The following is a 20,594-nucleotide window of genomic DNA, read 5'->3' on the forward strand; positions in this document are numbered from 1 at the left end:
ATTCAAGACCTCCCGATTTTCACATAAAAGTATTTGTACTCGGTTTATTTTTCGATGCTCTCTCAACACCTCTGCAACCGTTGGCAACAACGTTGGTCTGCGTTGGATCACAACAAATTGTTTCACGATAATGATTCTGATCATCTTCCCACAGTTGTAAGGTTTGGGAGACTACACTCTCGCGTTGAGGTATTGGGTGTGAGACTCTCACAGGTATCACATGGAACAATACTAGCACCAGTCTGTGAGGACCGTCACGTCATGCTCTCCATATCGTTACTCTCTGGCCTGGAGTTTTACGACTCACTTGCTGTAAGTTCTATCCCCATCCGTACCGTGGTTTATCTTAATTATTCTACCTATCAGAGTGAACGCAGAATCCGACATCTGCACCGCCCCAACATACTCTCACTGACCATGTTGCTGAAAGTTCCACCTACGACACAGACTTTCTTGACTTTTTCACTGAAACTAACCAATTACTTCAACTTTGATTTTCATTTTACTCTTACGCTAATCCCTCCCTTCCCACATCCCTCCCCACAGCACTGTATGACCTTTACGGGTATAATAACTGTCAGGATGGAAGGGCACTGGGAGGGTGTAACCTCTCATGATGGTGATAGTGTGTTACCTTGTGAGGAGGGAGGGGCACTGGGAGGGTGTAACCTCTCATGATGGTGATAGTGTGTTACCTTGTGAGGAGGGAGGAGCACTGGGAGGGTGTAACCTCTCATGATGGTGGTAGTGTGTCACCTTGTGAGGAGGGAGGGGCACTGGGAGGGTGTAACCTCTCATGATGGTGGTAGTGTGTCACCTTGTGAGGAGGGAGGGGCACTGGGAGGGTGTAACCTCTGATGATGATGGTAGTGTGTCACCTTGTGAGGAGGGAGGGGCACTGGGAGGGTGTAACCTCTCATGATGGTGGTAGTGTGTCACCTTGTGAGGAGGGAGGGGCACTGGGAGGGTGTAACCTCTCATGATGGTGCTAGTGTGTCACCTTGTGAGGAGGGAGGGGCACTGGGAGGGTGTAACCTCTGATGATGGTGCTAGTGTGTTACCTTGTGAGGAGGGAGGGGCACTGGGAGGGTGTAACCTCTCATGATGGTGCTAGTGTGTTACCTTGTGAGGAGGGAGGAGCACTGGGAGGGTGTAACCTCTCATGATGGTGCTAGTGTGTTACCTTGTGAGGAGGGAGGAGCACTGGGAGGGTGTAACCTCTCATGATGGTGCTAGTGTGTCACCTTGTGAGGAGGGAGGGGCACTGGGAGGGTGTAACCTCTCATGATGGTGCTAGTGTGTCACCTTGTGAGGAGGGAGGGGCACTGGGAGGGTGTAACCTCTGATGATGGTGGTAGTGTGTCACCTTGTGAGGAGGGAGGGGCACTGGGAGGGTGTAACCTCTGATGATGGTGGTAGTGTGTTACCTTGTGAGGAGGGAGGGGCACTGGGAGGGTGTAACCTCTGATGATGGTGGTAGTGTGTTACCTTGTGAGGAGGGAGGGGCACTGGGAGGGTGTAACCTCTGATGATGGTGGTAGTGTGTTACCTTGTGAGGAGGGAGGGGCACTGGGAGGGTGTAACCTCTGATGATGGTGGTAGTGTGTTACCTTGTGAGGAGGGAGGGGCACTGGGAGGGTGTAACCTCTCATGATGGTGCTAGTGTGTTACCTTGTGAGGAGGGAGGAGCACTGGGAGGGTGTAACCTCTCATGATGGTGCTAGTGTGTCACCTTGTGAGGAGTGAGGAGGGAGGAGGGAGGAGCACTGGGAGGGTGTAACCTCTCATGATGGTGCTAGTGTGTTACCTTGTGAGGAGTGAGGAGGGAGGAGGGAGGAGCACTGGGAGGGTGTAACCTCTCATGATGGTGCTAGTGTGTTACCTTGTGAGGAGTGAGGAGGGAGGAGCACTGGGAGGGTGTAACCTCTCATGATGGTGCTAGTGTGTTACCTTGTGAGGAGGGAGGGGCACTGGGAGGGTGTAACCTCTCATGATGGTGCTAGTGTGTTACCTTGTGAGGAGGGAGGGGCACTGGGAGGGTGTAACCTCTCATTATGGTGCTAGTGTGTTACCTTGTGAGGAGGGAGGGGCACTGGGAGGGTGTAACCTCTCATGATGGTGCTAGTGTGTTACCTTGTGAGGAGGGAGGGGCACTGGGAGGGTGTAACCTCTCATGATGGTGGTAGTGTGTCACCTTGTGAGGAGGGAGGAGCACTGGGAGGGTGTAACCTCTCATGATGGTGCTAGTGTGTCACCTTGTGAGGAGGGAGGGGCACTGGGAGGGTGTAACCTCTCATGATGGTGGTAGTGTGTCACCTTGTGAGGAGGGAGGGGCACTGGGAGGGTGTAACCTCTCATGATGGTGCTAGTGTGTTACCTTGTGAGGAGGGAGGGGCACTGGGAGGGTGTAACCTCTCATGATGGTGGTAGTGTGTCACCTTGTGAGGAGGGAGGGGCACTGGGAGGGTGTAACCTCTGATGATGGTGCTAGTGTGTCACCTTGTGAGGAGGGAGGGGCACTGGGAGGGTGTAACCTCTGATGATGGTGGTAGTGTGTCACCTTGTGAGGAGGGAGGGGCACTGGGAGGGTGTAACCTCTGATGATGGTGCTAGTGTGTCACCTTGTGAGGAGGGAGGAGCACTGGGAGGGTGTAACCTCTCATGATGGTGGTAGTGTGTCACCTTGTGAGGAGGGAGGAGCACTGGGAGGGTGTAACCTCTCATGATGGTGCTAGTGTGTCACCTTGTGAGGAGGGAGGGGCACTGGGAGGGTGTAACCTCTCATGATGGTGCTAGTGTGTCACCTTGTGAGGAGGGAGGAGCACTGGGAGGGTGTAACCTCTCATGATGGTGCTAGTGTGTCACCTTGTGAGGAGGGAGGGGCACTGGGAGGGTGTAACCTCTCATGATGGTGCTAGTGTGTCACCTTGTGAGGAGGGAGGGGCACTGGGAGGGTGTAACCTCTCATGATGGTGCTAGTGTGTCACCTTGTGAGGAGGGAGGGGCACTGGGAGGGTGTAACCTCTCATGATGGTGCTAGTGTGTCACCTTGTGAGGAGGGAGGGGCACTGGGAGGGTGTAACCTCTCATGATGGTGCTAGTGTGTCACCTTGTGAGGAGGGAGGGGCACTGGGAGGGTGTAACCTCTCATGATGATGCTAGTGTGTCACCTTGTGAGGAGGGAGGGGCACTGGGAGGGTGTAACCTCTCATGATGGTGCTAGTGTGTCACCTTGTGAGGAGGGAGGGGCACTGGGAGGGTGTAACCTCTCATGATGGTGCTAGTGTGTTACCTTGTGAGGAGGGAGGGGCACTGGGAGGGTGTAACCTCTCATGATGGTGCTAGTGTGTCACCTTGTGAGGAGGGAGGAGCACTGGGAGGGTGTAACCTCTCATGATGGTGCTAGTGTGTCACCTTGTGAGGAGGGAGGAGCACTGGGAGGGTGTAACCTCTCATGATGGTGCTAGTGTGTCACCTTGTGAGGAGGGAGGAGCACTGGGAGGGTGTAACCTCTCATGATGGTGCTAGTGTGTCACCTTGTGAGGAGGGAGGAGCACTGGGAGGGTGTAACCTCTCATGATGGTGCTAGTGTGTTACCTTGTGAGGAGGGAGGGGCACTGGGAGGGTGTAACCTCTCATGATGGTGCTAGTGTGTCACCTTGTGAGGAGGGAGGAGCACTGGGAGGGTGTAACCTCTCATGATGGTGCTAGTGTGTCACCTTGTGAGGAGGGAGGAGCACTGGGAGGGTGTAACCTCTCATGATGGTGCTAGTGTGTTACCTTGTGAGGAGGGAGGGGCACTGGGAGGGTGTAACCTCTCATGATGGTGCTAGTGTGTCACCTTGTGAGGAGGGAGGAGCACTGGGAGGGTGTAACCTCTCATGATGGTGCTAGTGTGTTACCTTGTGAGGAGGGAGGGGCACTGGGAGGGTGTAACCTCTCATGATGGTGGTAGTGTGTCACCTTGTGAGGAGGGAGGGGCACTGGGAGGGTGTAACCTCTCATGATGGTGCTAGTGTGTTACCTTGTGAGGAGAGAGGAGCACTGGGAGGGTGTAACCTCTCATGATGGTGCTAGTGTGTCACCTTGTGAGGAGGGAGGAGCACTGGGAGGGTGTAACCTCTCATGATGGTGCTAGTGTGTCACCTTGTGAGGAGGGAGGGGCACTGGGAGGGTGTAACCTCTCATGATGGTGCTAGTGTGTTACCTTGTGAGGAGGGAGGGGCACTGGGAGGGTGTAACCTCTCATGATGGTGGTAGTGTGTCACCTTGTGAGGAGGGAGGGGCACTGGGAGGGTGTAACCTCTCATGATGGTGCTAGTGTGTTACCTTGTGAGGAGGGAGGGGCACTGGGAGGGTGTAACCTCTCATGATGATGGTAGTGTGTCACCTTGTGAGGAGGGAGGGGCACTGGGAGGGTGTAACCTCTCATGATGGTGCTAGTGTGTCACCTTGTGAGGAGGGAGGGGCACTGGGAGGGTGTAACCTCTCATGATGGTGCTAGTGTGTCACCTTGTGAGGAGGGAGGGGCACTGGGAGGGTGTAACCTCTCATGATGGTGCTAGTGTGTCACCTTGTGAGGAGGGAGGGGCACTGGGAGGGTGTAACCTCTCATGATGGTGCTAGTGTGTCACCTTGTGAGGAGGGAGGGGCACTGGGAGGGTGTAACCTCTCATGATGGTGCTAGTGTGTTACCTTGTGAGGAGGGAGGAGCACTGGGAGGATGTCACCTCTCATGATGGTGCTAGTGTGTCACCTTGTGAGGAGGGAGTAGCACTGGGAGGGTGTAGCCTCTCATGATGGTGGTAGTGTGTCACCTTGTGAGGAGGGAGGAGCACTGGGAGGGTGTAACCTCTCATGATGGTGCTAGTGTGTCACCTTGTGAGGAGGGAGGGGCACTGGGAGGGTGTAACCTCTCATGATGGTGCTAGTGTGTTACCTTGTGAGGAGGTAGGAGCACTGGGAGGGTGTAACCTCTCATGATGGTGGTAGTGTGTCACCTTGTGAGGACGGAGGAGCACTGGGAGGGTGTAACCTCTCATGATGGTGGTAGTGTGTCACCTTGTGAGGAGGGAGGAGCACTGGGAGGGTGTAACCTCTCATGATGGTGGTAGTGTGTCACCTTGTGAGGAGGGAGGAGCACTGGGAGGGTGTAACCTCTCATGATGGTGCTAGTGTGTCACCTTGTGAGGAGGGAGGAGCACTGGGAGGGTGTAACCTCTCATGATGGTGCTAGTGTGTTACCTTGTGAGGAGGGAGGGGCACTGGGAGGGTGTAACCTCTGATGATGGTGCTAGTGTGTTACCTTGTGAGGAGGGAGGGGCACTGGGAGGGTGTAACCTCTCATGATGGTGGTAGTGTGTCACCTTGTGAGGAGGGAGGGGCACTGGGAGGGTGTAACCTCTGATGATGGTGCTAGTGTGTTACCTTGTGAGGAGGGAGGGGCACTGGGAGGGTGTAACCTCTCATGATGGTGGTAGTGTGTCACCTTGTGAGGAGGGAGGGGCACTGGGAGGGTGTAACCTCTGATGATGGTGCTAGTGTGTTACCTTGTGAGGAGGGAGGGGCACTGGGAGGGTGTAACCTCTCATGATGGTCCTAGTGTGTCACCTTGTGAGGAGGGAGGGGCACTGGGAGGGTGTAACCTCTCATGATGGTGGTAGTGTGTTACCTTGTGAGGAGGGAGGAGCACTGGGAGGGTGTAACCTCTCATGATGGTGGTAGTGTGTTACCTTGTGAGGAGGGAGGAGCACTGGGAGGGTGTAACCTCTCATGATGGTGGTAGTGTGTTACCTTGTGAGGAGGGAGGGGCACTGGGAGGGTGTAACCTCTCATGATGGTCCTAGTGTGTCACCTTGTGAGGAGGGAGGGGCACTGGGAGGGTGTAACCTCTCATGATGGTGGTAGTGTGTTACCTTGTGAGGAGGGAGGGGCACTGGGAGGGTGTAACCTCTCATGATGGTGGTAGTGTGTTACCTTGTGAGGAGGGAGGGGCACTGGGAGGGTGTAACCTCTCATGATGGTCCTAGTGTGTCACCTTGTGAGGAGGGAGGGGCACTGGGAGGGTGTAACCTCTCATGATGGTGGTAGTGTGTTACCTTGTGAGGAGGGAGGAGCACTGGGAGGGTGTAACCTCTGATGATGGTGCTAGTGTGTTACCTTGTGAGGAGGGAGGGGCACTGGGAGGGTGTAACCTCTCATGATGGTGGTAGTGTGTTACCTTGTGAGGAGGGAGGGGCACTGGGAGGGTGTAACCTCTCATGATGGTGGTAGTGTGTTACCTTGTGAGGAGGGAGGGGCACTGCGAGGGTGTAACCTCTGATGATGGTGGTAGTGTGTTACCTTGTGAGGAGGGAGGGGCACTGGGAGGGTGTAACCTCTCATGATGGTGCTAGTGTGTCACCTTGTGAGGAGGGAGGGGCACTGCGAGGGTGTAACCTCTGATGATGGTGGTAGTGTGTTACCTTGTGAGGAGGGAGGGGCACTGGGAGGGTGTAACCTCTCATGATGGTGGTAGTGTGTTACCTTGTGAGGAGGGAGGAGCACTGGGAGGGTGTAACCTCTCATGATGGTGGTAGTGTGTTACCTTGTGAGGAGGGAGGAGCACTGGGAGGGTGTAACCTCTGATGATGGTGCTAGTGTGTTACCTTGTGAGGAGGGAGGGGCACTGGGAGGGTGTAACCTCTCATGATGGTGGTAGTGTGTTACCTTGTGAGGAGGGAGGGGCACTGGGAGGGTGTAACCTCTCATGATGGTGATAGTGTGTCACCTTGTGAGGAGGGAGGGGCACTGGGAGGGTGTAACCTCTGATGATGGTGCTAGTGTGTCACCTTGTGAGGAGGGAGGAGCACTGGGAGGGTGTAACCTCTCATGATGGTGCTAGTGTGTCACCTTGTGAGGAGGGAGGGGCACTGGGAGGGTGTAACCTCTGATGATGGTGATAGTGTGTCACCTTGTGAGGAGGGAGGGGCACTGGGAGGGTGTAACCTCTCATGATGGTGCTAGTGTGTCACCTTGTGAGGAGGGAGGGGCACTGGGAGGGTGTAACCTCTGATGATGGTGCTAGTGTGTCACCTTGTGAGGAGGGAGGGGCACTGGGAGGGTGTAACCTCTCATGATGGTGCTAGTGTGTCACCTTGTGAGGAGGGAGGGGCACTGGGAGGGTGTAACCTCTGATGATGGTGATAGTGTGTCACCTTGTGAGGAGGGAGGGGCACTGGGAGGGTGTAACCTCTGATGATGGTGCTAGTGTGTCACCTTGTGAGGAGGGAGGGGCACTGGGAGGGTGTAACCTCTGATGATGGTGCTAGTGTGTCACCTTGTGAGGAGGGAGGGGCACTGGGAGGGTGTAACCTCTGATGATGGTGCTAGTGTGTTACCTTGTGAGGAGGGAGGGGCACTGGGAGGGTGTAACCTCTCATGATGGTGCTAGTGTGTCACCTTGTGAGGAAGGAGGAGCACTGGGAGGGTGTAACCTCTGATGATGGTGGTAGTGTGTCACGTTGTGAGGAGGGAGGGGCACTGGGAGGGTGTAACCTCTGATGATGGTGCTAGTGTGTCACCTTGTGAGGAGGGAGGGGCACTGGGAGGGTGTAACCTCTGATGATGGTGGTAGTGTGTCACCTTGTGAGGAGGGAGGGGCACTGGGAGGGTGTAACCTCTGATGATGGTGGTAGTGTGTCACGTTGTGAGGAGGGAGGAGCACTGGGAGGGTGTAACCTCTCATGATGGTGCTAGTGTGTCACCTTGTGAGGAGGGAGGGGCACTGGGAGGGTGTAACCTCTCATGATGGTGCTAGTGTGTCACCTTGTGAGGAGGGAGGGGCACTGGGAGGGTGTAACCTCTCATGATGGTGGTAGTGTGTCACCTTGTGAGGAGGGAGGAGCACTGGGAGGGTGTAACCTCTGATGATGGTGGTAGTGTGTCACGTTGTGAGGAGGGAGGGGCACTGGGAGGGTGTAACCTCTGATGATGGTGGTAGTGTGTCACGTTGTGAGGAGGGAGGGGCACTGGGAGGGTGTAACCTCTGATGATGGTGGTAGTGTGTCACGTTGTGAGGAGGGAGGGGCACTGGGAGGGTGTAACCTCTGATGATGGTGGTAGTGTGTCACGTTGTGAGGAGGGAGGGGCACTGGGAGGGTGTAACCTCTGATGATGGTGGTAGTGTGTCACGTTGTGAGGAGGGAGGGGCACTGGGAGGGTGTAACCTCTGATGATGGTGGTAGTGTGTCACCTTGTGAGGAGGGAGGGGCACTGGGAGGGTGTAACCTCTGATGATGGTGGTAGTGTGTCACCTTGTGAGGAGGGAGGGGCACTGGGAGGGTGTAACCTCTGATGATGGTGGTAGTGTGTCACCTTGTGGGGAGGGAGGGTCACTGGGAGGGTGTAACCTCTCATGATGGTGCTAGTGTGTCACCTTGTGAGGAGGGAGGGGCACTGGGAGGGTGTAACCTCTCATGATGGTGGTAGTGTGTCACCTTGTGAGGAGGGAGGGGCACTGGGAGGGTGTAACCTCTGATGATGGTGGTAGTGTGTCACCTTGTGAGGAGGGAGGGGCACTGGGAGGGTGTAACCTCTCATGATGGTGCTAGTGTGTTACCTTGTGAGGAGGGAGGGGCACTGGGAGGGTGTAACCTCTCATGATGGTGCTAGTGTGTCACCTTGTGAGGAGGGAGGGGCACTGGGAGGGTGTAACCTCTCATGATGGTGCTAGTGTGTCACCTTGTGAGGAGGGAGGGGCACTGGGAGGGTGTAACCTCTCATGATGGTGCTAGTGTGTCACCTTGTGAGGAGGGAGGGGCACTGGGAGGGTGTAACCTCTCATGATGGTGCTAGTGTGTCACCTTGTGAGGAGGGAGGGGCACTGGGAGGGTGTAACCTCTCATGATGGTGGTAGTGTGTTACCTTGTGAGGAGGGAGGGGCACTGGGAGGGTGTAACCTCTGATGATGGTGGTAGTGTGTCACCTTGTGAGGAGGGAGGGGCACTGGGAGGGTGTAACCTCTCATGATGGTGGTAGTGTGTCACCTTGTGAGGAGGGAGGGTCACTGGGAGGGTGTAACCTCTGATGATGGTGGTAGTGTGTCACCTTGTGAGGAGGGAGGGGCACTGGGAGGGTGTAACCTCTGATGATGGTGGTAGTGTGTCACCTTGTGGGGAGGGAGGGTCACTGGGAGGGTGTAACCTCTCATGATGGTGCTAGTGTGTCACCTTGTGAGGAGGGAGGGGCACTGGGAGGGTGTAACCTCTCATGATGGTGGTAGTGTGTCACCTTGTGAGGAGGGAGGGGCACTGGGAGGGTGTAACCTCTGATGATGGTGGTAGTGTGTCACCTTGTGAGGAGGGAGGGGCACTGGGAGGGTGTAACCTCTCATGATGGTGCTAGTGTGTTACCTTGTGAGGAGGGAGGGGCACTGGGAGGGTGTAACCTCTCATGATGGTGCTAGTGTGTCACCTTGTGAGGAGGGAGGGGCACTGGGAGGGTGTAACCTCTCATGATGGTGCTAGTGTGTCACCTTGTGAGGAGGGAGGGGCACTGGGAGGGTGTAACCTCTCATGATGGTGCTAGTGTGTCACCTTGTGAGGAGGGAGGGGCACTGGGAGGGTGTAACCTCTCATGATGGTGCTAGTGTGTCACCTTGTGAGGAGGGAGGCGCACTGGGAGGGTGTAACCTCTCATGATGGTGGTAGTGTGTTACCTTGTGAGGAGGGAGGGGCACTGGGAGGGTGTAACCTCTGATGATGGTGGTAGTGTGTCACCTTGTGAGGAGGGAGGGGCACTGGGAGGGTGTAACCTCTCATGATGGTGGTAGTGTGTCACCTTGTGAGGAGGGAGGGTCACTGGGAGGGTGTAACCTCTGATGATGGTGGTAGTGTGTCACCTTGTGAGGAGGGAGGGGCACTGGGAGGGTGTAACCTCTGATGATGGTGGTAGTGTGTCACCTTGTGAGGAGGGAGGGGCACTGTGAGGGTGTAACCTCTCATGATGGTGGTAGTGTGTCACCTTGTGAGGAGGGAGGGGCACTGGGAGGGTGTAACCTCTGATGATGGTGCTAGTGTGTCACCTTGTGAGGAGGGAGGGGCACTGGGAGGGTGTAACCTCTCATGATGGTGCTAGTGTGTTACCTTGTGAGGAGGGAGGAGCACTGGGAGGGTGTATCCTCTCATGATGGTGGTAGTGTGTCACCTTGTGAGGAGGGAGGGTCACTGGGAGGGTGTAGCCTCTGATGATGGTGGTAGTGTGTCACCTTGTGGGGAGGGAGGGACACTGGGAGGGTGTAACCTCTGATGATGGTGGTAGTGTGTCACCTTGTGAGGAGGGAGGGGCACTGGGAGGGTGTAACCTCTCATGATGGTGGTAGTGTGTCACCTTGTGAGGAGGGAGGGTCACTGGGAGGGTGTAACCTCTGATGATGGTGGTAGTGTGTCACCTTGTGAGGAGGGAGGGGCACTGGGAGGGTGTAACCTCTGATGATGGTGGTAGTGTGTCACCTTGTGAAGAGGGAGGGGCACTGGGAGGGTGTAACCTCTGATGATGGTGGTAGTGTGTCACCTTGTGAGGAGGGAGGGGCACTGGGAGGGTGTAGCCTTTGATGATGGTGCTAGTGTGTCACCTTGTGAGGAGGGAGGGGCACTGGGAGGGTGTAACCTCTGATGATGGTGCTAGTGTGTTACCTTGTGAGGAGGGAGGAGCACTGGGAGGGTGTAACCTCTCATGATGGTGCTAGTGTGTTACCTTGTGAGGAGGGAGGGGCACTGGGAGGGTGTAACCTCTCATGATGGTGGTAGTGTGTCACATTGTGAGGAGGGAGGGGCACTGGGAGGGTGTAACCTCTGATGATGGTGCTAGTGTGTCACCTTGTGAGGAGGGAGGGGCACTGGGAGGGTGTAACCTCTCATGATGGTGCTAGTGTGTTACCTTGTGAGGAGGGAGGGGCACTGGGAGGGTGTAACCTCTCATGATGGTGGTAGTGTGTCACATTGTGAGGAGGGAGGGGCACTGGGAGGGTGTAACCTCTGATGATGGTGCTAGTGTGTCACCTTGTGAGGAGGGAGGAGCACTGGGAGGGTGTAACCTCTCATGATGCTGCTAGTGTGTTACCTTGTGAGGAGGGAGGGGCACTGGGAGGGTGTAACCTCTCATGATGGTGGTAGTGTGTCACCTTGTGAGGAGGGAGGGGCACTGGGAGGGTGTAACCTCTGATGATGGTGCTAGTGTGTCACCTTGTGAGGAGGGAGGGGCACTGGGAGGGTGTAACCTCTCATGATGGTGCTAGTGTGTCACCTTGTGAGGAGGGAGGGGCACTGGGAGGGTGTAACCTCTCATGATGGTGCTAGTGTGTTACCTTGTGAGGAGGGAGGGGCACTGGGAGGGTGTAACCTCTCATGATGGTGCTAGTGTGTCACCTTGTGAGGAGGGAGGAGCACTGGGAGGGTGTAACCTCTCATGATGGTGCTAGTGTGTCACCTTGTGAGGAGGGAGGGGCACTGGGAGGGTGTAACCTCTGATGATGGTGATAGTGTGTCACCTTGTGAGGAGGGAGGGGCACTGGGAGGGTGTAACCTCTGATGATGGTGCTAGTGTGTCACCTTGTGAGGAGGGAGGGGCACTGGGAGGGTGTAACCTCTGATGATGGTGCTAGTGTGTCACCTTGTGAGGAGGGAGAAGCACTGGGAGGGTGTAACCTCTGATGATGGTGCTAGTGTGTTACCTTGTGAGGAGGGAGGGGCACTGGGAGGGTGTAACCTCTCATGATGGTGCTAGTGTGTTACCTTGTGAGGAGGGAGGGGCACTGGGAGGGTGTAACCTCTCATGATGGTGCTAGTGTGTCACCTTGTGAGGAAGGAGGAGCACTGGGAGGGTGTAACCTCTGATGATGGTGCTAGTGTGTTACCTTGTGAGGAGGGAGGGGCACTGGGAGGGTGTAACCTATGATGATGGTGGTAGTGTGTCACGTTGTGAGGAGGGAGGGGCACTGGGAGGGTGTAACCTCTGATGATGGTGGTAGTGTGTTACCTTGTGAGGAGGGAGGGGCACTGGGAGGGTGTAACCTCTGATGATGGTGGTAGTGTGTTACCTTGTGAGGAGGGAGGAGCACTGGGAGGGTGTAACCTCTGATGATGGTGGTAGTGTGTCACGTTGTGAGGAGGGAGGGGCACTGGGAGGGTGTAACCTCTCATGATGGTGCTAGTGTGTCACCTTGTGAGGAGGGAGGAGCACTGGGAGGGTGTAACCTCTGATGATGGTGGTAGTGTGTTACCTTGTGAGGAGGGAGGAGCACTGGGAGGGTGTAACCTCTCATGATGGTGGTAGTGTGTCACCTTGTGAGGAGGGAGGAGCACTGGGAGGGTGTAACCTCTCATGATGGTGCTAGTGTGTCACCTTGTGAGGAGGGAGGAGCACTGGGAGGGTGTAACCTCTGATGATGGTGCTAGTGTGTCACCTTGTGAGGAGGGAGGGTCACTGGGAGGGTGTAACCTCTGATGATGGTGATAGTGTGTCACGTTGTGAGGAGGGAGGGGCACTGGGAGGGTGTAACCTCTCATGATGGTGGTAGTGTGTCACGTTGTGAGGAGGGAGGGGCACTGGGAGGGTGTAACCTCTGATGATGGTGGTAGTGTGTCACGTTGTGAGGAGGGAGGGGCACTGGGAGGGTGTAACCTCTGATGATGGTGGTAGTGTGTCACCTTGTGAGGAGGGAGGGGCACTGGGAGGGTGTAACCTCTGATGATGGTGGTAGTGTGTCACGTTGTGAGGAGGGAGGGGCACTGGGAGGGTGTAACCTCTGATGATGGTGGTAGTGTGTCACGTTGTGAGGAGGGAGGGGCACTGGGAGGGTGTAACCTCTGATGATGGTGGTAGTGTGTCACCTTGTGAGGAGGGAGGGGCACTGGGAGGGTGTAACCTCTCATGATGGTGCTAGTGTGTCACCTTGTGAGGAGGGAGGGGCACTGGGAGGGTGTAACCTCTCATGATGGTGGTAGTGTGTCACCTTGTGAGGAGGGAGGGGCACTGGGGGGTGTAACCTCTGATGATGGTGGTAGTGTGTCACCTTGTGAGGAGGGAGGGGCACTGGGAGGGTGTAACCTCTCATGATGGTGCTAGTGTGTTACCTTGTGAGGAGGGAGGGGCACTGGGAGGGTGTAACCTCTCATGATGGTGCTAGTGTGTCACCTTGTGAGGAGGGAGGGGCACTGGGAGGGTGTAACCTCTCATGATGGTGCTAGTGTGTCACCTTGTGAGGAGGGAGGGGCACTGGGAGGGTGTAACCTCTCATGATGGTGCTAGTGTGTCACCTTGTGAGGAGGGAGGGGCACTGGGAGGGTGTAACCTCTCATGATGGTGCTAGTGTGTCACCTTGTGAGGAGGGAGGGGCACTGGGAGGGTGTAACCTCTCATGATGGTGGTAGTGTGTTACCTTGTGAGGAGGGAGGGGCACTGGGAGGGTGTAACCTCTGATGATGGTGGTAGTGTGTCACCTTGTGAGGAGGGAGGGGCACTGGGAGGGTGTAACCTCTCATGATGGTGGTAGTGTGTCACCTTGTGAGGAGGGAGGGTCACTGGGAGGGTGTAACCTCTGATGATGGTGGTAGTGTGTCACCTTGTGAGGAGGGAGGGGCACTGGGAGGGTGTAACCTCTGATGATGGTGGTAGTGTGTCACCTTGTGAGGAGGGAGGGGCACTGTGAGGGTGTAACCTCTCATGATGGTGGTAGTGTGTCACCTTGTGAGGAGGGAGGGGCACTGGGAGGGTGTAACCTCTGATGATGGTGCTAGTGTGTCACCTTGTGAGGAGGGAGGGGCATTGGGAGGGTGTAACCTCTCATGATGGTGCTAGTGTGTTACCTTGTGAGGAGGGAGGAGCACTGGGAGGGTGTAACCTCTCATGATGGTGGTAGTGTGTCACCTTGTGAGGAGGGAGGGTCACTGGGAGGGTGTAGCCTCTGATGATGGTGGTAGTGTGTCACCTTGTGGGGAGGGAGGGACACTGGGAGGGTGTAACCTCTGATGATGGTGGTAGTGTGTCACCTTGTGAGGAGGGAGGGGCACTGGGAGGGTGTAACCTCTGATGATGGTGGTAGTGTGTCACCTTGTGAGGAGGGAGGGGCACTGGGAGGGTGTAACCTCTGATGATGATGGTAGTGTGTCACCTTGTGAGGAGGGAGGGGCACTGGGAGGGTGTAACCTCTGATGATGGTGGTAGTGTGTCACCTTGTGAGGAGGGAGGGGCACTGGGAGGGTGTAACCTCTGATGATGGTGGTAGTGTGTCACCTTGTGAGGAGGGAGGGGCACTGGGAGGGTGTAACCTCTCATGATGGTGCTAGTGTGTTACCTTGTGAGGAGGGAGGAGCACTGGGAGGGTGTAACCTCTCATGATGGTGCTAGTGTGTTACCTTGTGAGGAGGGAGGGGCACTGGGAGGGTGTAACCTCTCATGATGGTGGTAGTGTGTCACATTGTGAGGAGGGAGGGGCACTGGGAGGGTGTAACCTCTCATGATGGTGCTAGTGTGTCACCTTGTGAGGAGGGAGGGGCACTGGGAGGGTGTAACCTCTCATGATGGTGCTAGTGTGTTACCTTGTGAGGAGGGAGGGGCACTGGGAGGGTGTAACCTCTCATGATGGTGGTAGTGTGTTACCTTGTGAGGAGGGAGGGGCACTGGGAGGGTGTAACCTCTGATGATGGTGCTAGTGTGTCACCTTGTGAGGAGGGAGGGGCACTGGGAGGGTGTAACCTCTCATGATGGTGCTAGTGTGTTACCTTGTGAGGAGGGAGGAGCACTGGGAGGGTGTAACCTCTCATGATGCTGCTAGTGTGTTACCTTGTGAGGAGGGAGGGGCACTGGGAGGGTGTAACCTCTCATGATGGTGGTAGTGTGTCACCTTGTGAGGAGGGAGGGGCACTGGGAGGGTGTAACCTCTGATGATGGTGCTAGTGTGTCACCTTGTGAGGAGGGAGGGGCACTGGGAGGGTGTAACCTCTCATGATGGTGCTAGTGTGTCACCTTGTGAGGAGGGAGGGGCACTGGGAGGGTGTAACCTCTCATGATGGTGCTAGTGTGTTACCTTGTGAGGAGGGAGGGGCACTGGGAGGGTGTAACCTCTCATGATGGTGGTAGTGTGTCACCTTGTGAGGAGGGAGGGGCACTGGGAGGGTGTAACCTCTCATGATGGTGGTAGTGTGTTACCTTGTGAGGAGGGAGGGGCACTGGGAGGGTGTAACCTCTCATGATGGTGGTAGTGTGTTACCTTGTGAGGAGGGAGGGGCACTGGGAGGGTGTAACCTCTGATGATGGTGCTAGTGTGTCACCTTGTGAGGAGGGAGGGGCACTGGGAGGGTGTAACCTCTCATGATGGTGCTAGTGTGTTACCTTGTGAGGAGGGAGGGGCACTGGGAGGGTGTAACCTCTCATGATGGTGCTAGTGTGTTACCTTGTGAGGAGGGAGGGGCACTGGGAGGGTGTAACCTCTCATGATGGTGGTAGTGTGTCACCTTGTGAGGAGGGAGGGGCACTGGGAGGGTGTAACCTCTGATGATGGTGCTAGTGTGTCACCTTGTGAGGAGGGAGGAGCACTGGGAGGGTGTAACCTCTGATGATGGTGCTAGTGTGTCACCTTGTGAGGAGGGAGGAGCACTGGGAGGGTGTAACCTCTGATGATGGTGGTAGTGTGTCACCTTGTGAGGAGGGAGGGGCACTGGGAGGGTGTAACCTCTCATGATGGTGCTAGTGTGTCACCTTGTGAGGAGGGAGGGGCACTGGGAGGGTGTAACCTCTCATGATGGTGCTAGTGTGTCACCTTGTGAGGAGGGAGGGGCACTGGGAGGGTGTAACCTCTGATGATGGTGCTAGTGTGTTACCTTGTGAGGAGGGAGGGGCACTGGGAGGGTGTAACCTCTGATGATGGTGCTAGTGTGTTACCTTGTGAGGAGGGAGGGGCACTGGGAGGGTGTAACCTCTGATGATGGTGCTAGTGTGTCACCTTGTGAGGAGGGAGGGGCACTGCGAGGGTGTAACCTCTCATGATGGTGCTAGTGTGTTACCTTGTGAGGAGGGAGGGGCACTGGGAGGGTGTAACCTCTCATGATGGTGGTAGTGTGTTACCTTGTGAGGAGGGAGGGGCACTGGGAGGGTGTAACCTCTGATGATGGTGCTAGTGTGTTACCTTGTGAGGAGGGAGGGGCACTGGGAGGGTGTAACCTCTGATGATGGTGCTAGTGTGTTACCTTGTGAGGAGGGAGGGGCACTGGGAGGGTGTAACCTCTGATGATGGTGCTAGTGTGTTACCTTGTGAGGAGGGAGGAGCACTGGGAGGGTGTAACCTCTGATGATGGTGCTAGTGTGTTACCTTGTGAGGAGGGAGGGGCACTGGGAGGGTGTAACCTCTGATGATGGTGCTAGTGTGTTACCTTGTGAGGAGGGAGGGGCACTGGGAGGGTGTAACCTCTGATGATGGTGCTAGTGTGTTACCTTGTGAGGAGGGAGGGGCACTGGGAGGGTGTAACCTCTCATGATGGTGCTAGTGTGTCACCTTGTGAGGAGGGAGGGGCACTGGGAGGGTGTAACCTCTCATGATGGTGCTAGTGTGTCACCTTGTGAGGAGGGAGGAGCACTGGGAGGGTGTAACCTCTCATGATGGTGCTAGTGTGTCACCTTGTGAGGAGGGAGGGGCACTGGGAGGGTGTAACCTCTCATGATGGTGCTAGTGTGTCACCTTGTGAGGAGGGAGGGGCACTGGGAGGGTGTAACCTCTCATGATGGTGCTAGTGTGTTACCTTGTGAGGAGGGAGGGTCACTGGGAGGGTGTAACCTCTCATGATGGTGCTAGTGTGTCACCTTGTGAGGAGGGAGGAGCACTGGGAGGGTGTAACCTCTCATGATGGTGCTAGTGTGTCACCTTGTGAGGAGGGAGGGGCACTGGGAGGGTGTAACCTCTCATGATGGTGCTAGTGTGTCACCTTGTGAGGAGGGAGGAGCACTGGGAGGGTGTAACCTCTCATGATGGTGCTAGTGTGTCACCTTGTGAGGAGGGAGGGGCACTGGGAGGGTGTAACCTCTCATGATGGTGCTAGTGTGTCACCTTGTGAGGAGGGAGGGGCACTGGGAGGGTGTAACCTCTGATGATGGTGCTAGTGTGTCACCTTGTGAGGAGGGAGGGTCACTGGGAGGGTGTAACCTCTCATGATGGTGCTAGTGTGTCACCTTGTGAGGAGGGAGGAGCACTGGGAGGGTGTAACCTCTCATGATGGTGCTAGTGTGTCACCTTGTGAGGAGGGAGGGGCACTGGGAGGGTGTAACCTCTCATGATGGTGCTAGTGTGTCACCTTGTGAGGAGGGAGGGGCACTGGGAGGGTGTAACCTCTCATGATGGTGCTAGTGTGTCACCTTGTGAGGAGGGAGGAGCACTGGGAGGGTGTAACCTCTCATGATGGTGCTAGTGTGTCACCTTGTGAGGAGGGAGGGGCACTGGGAGGGTGTAACCTCTCATGATGGTGCTAGTGTGTCACCTTGTGAGGAGGGAGGAGCACTGGGAGGGTGTAAGACGGGTGAGGACTCAATAAATAAAAAAGTTTAATGTTGTTAAACGAGAAGAAAGTTTTCTTGGTTGTTCCTGACACAACTTTTATGGTATTATAATCTTGGTAATTAACCCCCCCCCTCACCTGTTATAATAAAGGCACCTGAACAAACAATAGCTTATGCTAGAAAAGGTTTAGGTCCTGTAAGTTTCATGGGTGAAACTGGGACAGTAATTATGGCCCCTTGACCGACACGTTTTATGACAAATATGTGATAGTGTTCGGTGAGTTATCTTGGAAGGTTTATGTTCAACTCTCCGTAGATTAACTGGGTGTCGCTGACAATATTCCTGGTGTATCATGTAACTTCCTCTGTCTACTTATTTTCTTGATACTGTAAAAGGCAGAGTTAATAAAACTTTAATGGAAGGCAGACTTGATCTGTTGTAACACTGACTTATAACACTTTCAGTAACCACACACTCTGTTGTTACATAACACAGTCTGTTGTTACAGAACACAGTCTGTTGTTACATAACACACTCTGTTGTTACATAACACAGTCTGTTGTTACATAACACAGTCTATTGTTACATAACACAGTCTGTTGTTACATAACACAGTCTATTGTTACATAACACTTTCAGTAACCACACACTCTGTTGTTACATAACACAGTCTATTGTTACAGAACACAGTCTGTTGTTACATAACACACTCTGTTGTTACATAACACAGTCTGTTGTTACATAACACAGTCTATTGTTACATAACACTTTCAGTTACCACACACTCTGTTGTTACATAACACACTCTGTTGTTACATAACACACTCTGTTGTTACATAACACACTCTGTTGTTACATAACACAGTCTGTTGTTACATAACACAGTCTATTGTTACATAACACTTTCAGTTACCACACACTCTGTTGTTACATAACACACTCTGTTGTTACATAACACACTCTGTTGTTACATAACACAGTCTGTTGTTACATAACACAGTCTGTTGTTACATAACACACTCTGTTGTTACATAACACAGTCTGTTGTTACATAACACAGTCTGTTGTTACATAGTACAGTCTGTTGTTACATAACACAGTCTGTTGTTACATAACACACTCTGTTGTTACATAACACACTCTGTTGTTACATAACACAGTCTGTTGTTACATAACACAGTCTGTTGTTACATAACACAGTCTGTTGTTACATAACACAGTCTGTTGTTACATAACACAGTCTGTTGTTACATAACACACTCTGTTGTTACATAACACAGTCTGTTGTTACATAACACAGTCTATTGTTACATAACACAGTCTGTTGTTACATAACACAGTCTGTTGTTACATAACACACTCTGTTGTTACATAACACAGTCTGTTGTTACATAACACACTCTGTTGTTACATAACACAGTCTGTTGTTACATAACACACTCTGTTGTTACATAACACATTCTATTGTTACATAACACACTCTGTTGTTACATAACACAGTCTGTTGTTACATAACACAGTCTATTGTTACATAACACAGTCTGTTGTTACATAACACAGTCTGTTGTTACATAACACAGTCTGTTGTTACATAACACAGTCTGTTGTTACATAACACAGTCTGTTGTTACATAACACAGCCTGTTGTTACATAACACAGTCTGTTGTTACATAACACAGTCTGTTGTTACATAACACAGTCTGTTGTTACATAACACAGTCTATTGTTACATAACACAGTCTGTTGTTACATAACACAGTCTGTTGTTACATAACACAGTCTGTTTTTACATAACACAGTCTGTTGTTACATAACACAGTCTGTTGTTACATAACACAGTCTGTTGTTACATAACACAGTCTGTTGTTACATAACACACTCTGTTGTTACATAACACAGTCTGTTGTTACATAACACAGTCTGTTGTTACATAACACAGTCTGTTGTTACATAACACAATATGTTGTTATATAACACAGTCTGTTATTACATAACACAGTCTGTTGTTACATAACACAGCCTGTTGTTACATAACAGTCTCTGTTATATAATAGTCTCTGTTGTTATACAACACAGTCACTGAGGATACATAACAGTCACTGTTAATACATTAGACAGTCTCTGGGGACACAGTCACTGAGGACACAGTCACTGAGGACACAGTCACTGAGGACACAGTCTCTGAGGACACAGTCTCTGAGGACACAGTCTCTGAGGACACAGTCTCTGAGGACACAGTCTCTGAATACACAGTCTCTGAGGACACAGTCACTGAGGACACAGTCTCTGAGGACACAGTCTCTGAGGACACAGTCTCTGAGGACACAGTCTCTGAGGACACAGTCTCTGAGGACACAGTCTCTGAGGACACAGTCTCTGAGGACAGTCTCTGAGGACACAGTCTCTGAGGACACAGTCACTGAGGACACAGTCTCTGAGGACACAGTCTCTGAGGACACAGTCTCTGAGGACACAGTCTCTGAGGACACAGTCTCTGAGGACACAGTCTCTGAGGACACAGTCACTGAGGACACAGTCTCTGAGGACACAGTCTCTGAGGACACAGTCACTGAGGACACAGTCTCTGAGGACACAGTCTCTGAGGACACAGTCTCTGAGGACACAGTCACTGAGGACACAGTCTCTGAGGACACAGTCTCTGAGGACACAGTCACTGAGGACACAGTCACTGAGGATACATAACAGTCACTGTCAATACATAACACAGTCCAGAGTTATGGATAATGTGTATTACAATATTCACTTTGCTTCTTGCGTTATTAAAGTGGCGGTGAACCATGCAGCACTTACTGTGTTACACACACACACACACACACACACACTCACTGTTACTGGAAAACCTCATGCATCAACATGTTAGAGACACTACCAGAGAGAGAGGAGAGGATGAACCAGCAAGGCTGGACCTTGTATTCACCATGAGTAGTTCGGACATCGAGGGTATCATGTATGAAAGGCCCCTGGGAGCTAGTGATCATGTGGTTCTGTGCTTCGACTACATAGTTGAGCTCCAAGTGGAGAGAGTAGCAGGAATAGGCTGGGAAAAAC

The 20,594-nt window shown here is 53.5% G+C and overlaps 2 protein-coding genes across 2 annotated transcripts in view; one reads left to right on the plus strand and one right to left on the minus strand.

The window, feature by feature from the left end:
* Nucleotides 1–20,594, plus strand: part of sff (sugar-free frosting) — a gene marked incomplete in the record, with an annotated part of 664,763 nt that overhangs the window by 366,630 nt on the left and 277,539 nt on the right.
* Nucleotides 17,603–20,594, minus strand: part of LOC138853277 (uncharacterized) — a 341,333-nt gene continuing 338,341 nt past the window's right edge. The window contains exon 2 of the mRNA XM_070089051.1: nt 17,603–17,617. The gene's annotated coding sequence lies outside the window, so the exon portion shown is untranslated. The remainder of the gene's footprint in view (nt 17,618–20,594) is intronic.

This window comes from Cherax quadricarinatus, chromosome 27 (genome assembly GCF_038502225.1).
Source record: "Cherax quadricarinatus isolate ZL_2023a chromosome 27, ASM3850222v1, whole genome shotgun sequence".
Taxonomy (NCBI): Eukaryota; Metazoa; Arthropoda; class Malacostraca; order Decapoda; family Parastacidae; genus Cherax; species Cherax quadricarinatus.